Below are 6,000 nucleotides of genomic sequence, written 5' to 3' on the forward strand. Positions count from 1 at the left end.
TGAGGCAGAGGAGATGGATGGAGTTCATCGAGGATTATGATTTTGAGTTACATTATCATCCGGGAAAGGCCAATGTTGTGGCCGATGCCCTTAGTAGGAAGACCATTAGTGATGTTGCTAGTATAGCCATCCGGGAATGGGTGATGTTGGGAGCACTTGGCGAATTTGATTTGCTACTGGGCGAATCTGTTGAGGCTGCGGCCTTGTTTTCTGTTGTTGCGCAGCCTACACTTGTGACTAGAGTGTTAGAGGCACAGAGAGGTGACCTTGAGGTAGAATCCCTCCGAGAGAAGATCTCCAGTGGGAAAGTTGAGAAGGGTTTGACGGTGTATCCGAACCTGAGTGTGAGATACCGAGACCGTCTGTTTGTGCCGGAGTCTTGCCGAGAGGAAGTACTCCGAGAGTTTCATCATTCGCGCCTTGCGGTGCATCCGGGAGGTACTAAGATGTATCAGGATTTGGGTCGCCAATTTTGGTGGCGGGGTATGAAGAGAGATGTGGCTGTTTTCGTATCGAAGTGCCTTACTTGCCAGCAAGTGAAGGCCGAGCATCAGAGGCCAGCGGGTTTGTTGCAACCCTTGCCTATTGCCGAGTGGAAGTGGGAGCATGTCACTATGGACTTCGTTGTAGGTCTTCCGAGGACTCAGCGGGGTAGTGATACTATTTGGGTGGTTGTAGACCGGTTGACTAAGTCGGCGCACTTTATTCCTATGCGCGTGAGAGATTCGGTAGATCATCTTGCCGACTTGTATATTCGGGACGTAGTGAGATTGCATGGGGTCCCAGTGACGATCGTCTCAGATAGAGATCCTCGTTTTACTGCTAGGTTGTGGCAGAGTTTGCAGAGTGCCTTGGGCACTAAGTTGACCTTTAGTACGGCTTATCATCCTCAGACTGACGGGCAGTCCGAGCGTACTATTCAGATCCTCGAGGATATGCTTCGGGGTTGTGTCCTGGACTTCAGTGGGACGTGGGAGAGGCACTTGCCATTGGTAGAGTTTGCCTACAACAACAGTTTTCAGTCTAGCATCGGTATGGCACCGTTTGAGGCCTTGTATGGCCGACCGTGTAGGTCTCCAGTTTGTTGGGCCGAGGTGGGTGATGCACCTTTGTTGGGTCCGGAGTTGGTTAGGGAGACGACGGAGAAAGTTGAGCTTATCCGTAGGAGGCTTGTTACAGCCCAGAGTCGACAAAAGAGTTATGCCGATCGTAGGAGGAGGCCTTTGGCGTTTGAGGTAGGTGATCATGTCTTTCTGAAGATATCACCTAGGCGAGGTCTGATGAGGTTTGGGAAGACTGGGAAGTTATCCCCTCGGTTTATTGGTCCTTTTGAGATCCTTGAGAAGATAGGCGAGGTTGCTTATCGGTTAGCCTTACCGCCGCAGTTATCCGGAGTGCATGGCGTGTTTCATGTGAGTATGCTTCGGAAGTATGAGCCAGATCCATCACATGTGCTGGATTGGACTGATTTAGAGGTAGATGAGGATGCCTCGTATGAGGAGAGACCGGTTCGGGTCTTGGATAGGCGGGATCAGGTCCTGCGTGGCAAGACCATTCCTTTGGTGAAAGTCTTGTGGAAACATCACGGAGTGGAGGAAGCCACTTGGGAACGTGAGTTGGAAGTCCGTGAGAAATATCCGGACTTATTTGTTGATGTGTGATCTTGTATTTAAATTTTACGTTTTGTTGAACTTAAGAGCTTTTATATATGTCTTAAGTTGTGAAACATTGAAAATGTTTGGTTTATTGAAAGTATGTTTTGGAACTTGCCTCATATGGAAGTTGAATGTAACACTATATATGTTGAATATATTGTTGACATTGGAAAGTTAGTGCATAATGTTGGTGCATGTTAATAATACATATGTTGTTTACATATTGTGATATGTCTCTTGTTAAAGGGATGGGATGACCGGTAATGGGTCGAATTGTTGAATGTTAAAATGTAACATTGTTTAAAATGGAGGAAAACTTGTTTTTGAAAACTTGTGTTTAATTTCGGGGACGAAATTCTTTAAGGGGGGGAGGTTATAGCGATCCCGGGTTTACCCTTGTTGTATAGTGATCCGGACATGTGTCCGTGGATGTTGGTAGTTGCTTATTATCTTGTTTACATCCTTTCTTACTTTGTATGTGAGTTATAGGATGTGTTGAGCGGGTTTGTTACAGGTTGGTTGAGTTTAGAAACCAAAACTAGTTGCCCAGATTTTTGGCCTGTACGCTCGAGCGGAGGTGTTGGCGCTCGAGCGTAGATTACATCCATCCAGTATCTTGTTGTGCAGTGTTGTGAGCTCGAGCGTAGGGTTGGGAGCTCGAGCGGAGGCCTGGTTCTGCAAATGTGCTGAGCGAGTGCATTCTGCGCTCGAGCGGGAGGTTGGCCGCTCGAGCGGAAGTCTGTGAGTGGCCGCTCGAGCGGGGTGTTTTACGCTCGAGCGGAAGACTGGGTTTAAGTCCCGAAATTGTGACTTTTCAAATCACTTTTTCACTTTCTCTTCTCTCTCTTACTTTTCCAAAATCACCATTGTTGAGCCTCTCACTCTAGACTCTACCTTCTCTCTAGGTTTTGATCTAGTAGGAGTGATTTACTCACCTTTGGCCTTTACAAAAAAGTTGTTGATCGTCGAGGGCTTCATTTTAATCTGAAAATCTCGGGTTTTGGAGCACGTTGGGTTTTGTCGTCTTCTCCTTTGGGACTCCGAATTTGAGGTAGGGATAACCTACTCCTCTCTATGGGTTTTGTCTTTAAATTTTGGTATTTTGAAATGTTGGGTTTGTGTTGGTAATTTTGTGAAAGTTTGGGGCTTTTGTGTAATTTTACAAAAGTTGGGGTTTTATTCATAATAAACCTAGATGCATGTTTGGCATAGAAAAGTGGAATGATTGTTGAATCATTGATGAAAATGGGACCTAAGGGTTGAAATGGTAATTATGGAAAATGGCCTAATTACATTGTTTAATTAATTGGGATAATTAATTGGTGAGAAATGAGGAAATGAAATGTTGATTGAATATCCATTTGTGCATTTATTTTCTGTTTTAGAAATAACTGCTTTGGGCTATCGGTGGAGGATAGTCGAGATTGTTGTAGACAATGCATGATGATTAGGTAAACGGAAACTAATCAATGGAATGTGTCATGGAACTTGACGGTTGATAGAATACATTAATTGTGTGTATTGTGTGATTGTATATAGAACCAATGTGTTTATATACGTTATGTGTAGAGGAGGAGATAGGGGATGTACTCCGCGGTTTAGGGGAAGATAGGGGATGTACCTCTAAACCGGATAGGTATTGGGAGGAGATAGGGGATGAACTCCGTAGACAGAGCTCATATGCTTGTCTAGAGAAGTGAAGATAGAGCTCATATGCTTATCTTTGTGAAGTGTGGATACAGCTTGTATGCTTATCTGTGGATATTGTTGATATACATATCTGTTGTAGAATGTGGATACAGCTTGTATGCTTATCTGTGGATATTGTTGATATACATATCTGTTGAGAATGTGGATATAGCTTTTATGCTTATCTGAATGTGAGATATAATTTTTATACATATCTGTGGAAATGATGATAGAGCTAGCATGCTTATCTGTTGAAAAAGGGAAAATGAAAAGTAATTGGGACTTGTAAGTCGTTGACATAAATATGTAATTTATGTGATTGTATCAGTGTTGACCAACTATCAATTGCTAATGTTTTGGTCATTGTCCATGGTTGGTTTAGTGTATTTCTACTGGGCTGTGGCTCACCCTATATGGGAATATCATTTTCAGGTGCAGGAAGCATGCCACCTCCAAGGACATAGCTGGGAGACTAATGGCGGGCATAGTTTTGTCGTTTTACTTTTGATGTATTACATGTAATTTCAAGCCAAGGGCTTAATGTGTAAACGAGTTAGAACTCTTTGTTGTAACCGAGTGTTAACTTGGAAAGATGTAAGCCCGTAGGGCATTTTGTTATGAGGTTAACATGTAATACTTATGTCTTGGAATTCTAATGAATGAAAGGAATGCAGTTAATTTAAATGTAAATGCATGTCTTATCTGATGGGTTTATTGTTATTATTTTGAGGGCGTTACAGGAGCGAACCTATGATCACTATTGATGATGTTTCTATTCCTAAACTTGTTGACAAATGGGATAATAATGATATCTCGAGTTCTAACTTGAATAGCAAGGCTATTAATGCTCTCTTTAGCTTTGTCACATGTAAGGAATTCTGTAGAATTTGCACGTGTGAAGTAGCTAAAGATGCTATAGATATCCTTGAGACAATACACGAAGGCACAAATTCTGTTAAATGATCAAAACTTCAAAGACTCACCAATAATTTTGAAACTCTTATAATGAAAGATAATGAGTCTTTTGATGAATTTTACGCCAAACTAAGTAATATTGTCAATTCTAGTTTTACCTTGGGTGAGAAAATTCCTGAATCTAAGATTGTCGCAAAAATTTTGAGTTATCTTCCCAATCACTTTCAATCAAAAGTTACAGAAATAGAAGAAGCTCAAAACATTGACACTCTAAAGCTGGAACAATTGATTTGGAATTTACAAACTTATCAAACAAATCTTCTCTAAAAACAAAAAAAAAAAACATAAAGATGCTTTAGCTTTTAAAAGTTCTCATGAGGATGTCAATACATCTGATGTCGATGATAAATTTGAATCCGAGATATTGCCATTGTTGCCAAAACAATACAAAAAAATTTTGAAAAAGAAAATGTCAAATCTCAATGATTCAACTTCTAAAGAAAAAGGGAATGAGAAACTAAAATTTTTTGTAAAATCTGGCAAGTCTAATTCAAGATTCCAAGAAGTTAAATGTTATGAATGTGGTGGTCTTGGTCGTATTTCTCTTGAGTGTCCCTCTAAGAAAAATAGGAGGAAAGTGCTCGCTGTTACTTGGGATGATGAAAGCGAGTCAAATAAAAGGAAAGATGAGGCAAGTTCATTCATGGCATTTCATGCAACCCTGGATGAAAAGGCATTGGTTGCTAGCAATGATCTTCCTAGCAAAAAATCTAATGATGAGTCCTCTGATAATGAAGAAGAAGATTTTGAGGAAACATACGAGAAGATGTACAAAGAATAACGCAATTTCACATAGCAGAATTTTGTACTCACTTCAAATCTGAAGAAATGTGAGGAAGAAAAATTTATAAAAAAAAAAAATGTGAGGAAGAAAAAGATTCCTTGAATGGAAACCCTCATCATGGACAAAGCCTCCCTGTTTGACAAACTTAACACTTGTGAGAACGAAAGAACCTTTTTTCTTAGTGCCCATGATGATTTGAAAAACAGAGTCTGCATTCTTTCAGAAAAAGCAGAGAAGAGAGCTTAAATAATAAAGGAACTTGAAAAGAAATGTGCAAAAAGGGAGTTGGAACTGATAGGAGCTAATGCTACTCTCAAGCTTTGGAACACCAGCTCAAAGAACTTGAAAGCCCTTAGTTCTCAGCAAATGGGGTTTGAAAGCATGTGCCTTAGGACTCAAAATTGTGCAAAGGCCCTAAAATTTTGGGAAAATTCTCAGAGGCCTCAAAATTTCCAATATGCCAAAAAACCTATTTATGTTTTTTTTTCCAATGAATTTTTTTATATTAACATAATTATTATTATGTTTTTTTTAAGTACCAAAAAAAAAAAAAAAGAAGAAGAAGAAGAAGAAGAAGACATTCTACTTTACTATTTTATGTGTTGTTTGTCTCATCTTATTTAGAAAATAAATACATAGTTTCTTGTAGTTTGTAAATTAAAGTGCAACGTTAGACATTCCGTCCAAATTAGCAATAAGTGTCAAACACTTGCCTCATAAGACTATTTAGCGGGATTTACCTTAATTCACTAATAGTGAAATAAGGAAGTAAGGCATGTAATCGCATGCCTCACTGATCGTATCATGTTTACACGAATCAGGGATATGGAAGTAATCATTATTTACAAAAAAACAGTACAATCAATTGTCCTGTAAGGACATTAAAGAGGCCTATAA

The sequence above is a fragment of the Camellia sinensis genome, chromosome 11, assembly GCF_055761805.1.
Source record: "Camellia sinensis isolate YWXY chromosome 11, ASM5576180v1, whole genome shotgun sequence".
Lineage (NCBI taxonomy): Eukaryota > Viridiplantae > Streptophyta > Magnoliopsida > Ericales > Theaceae > Camellia > Camellia sinensis.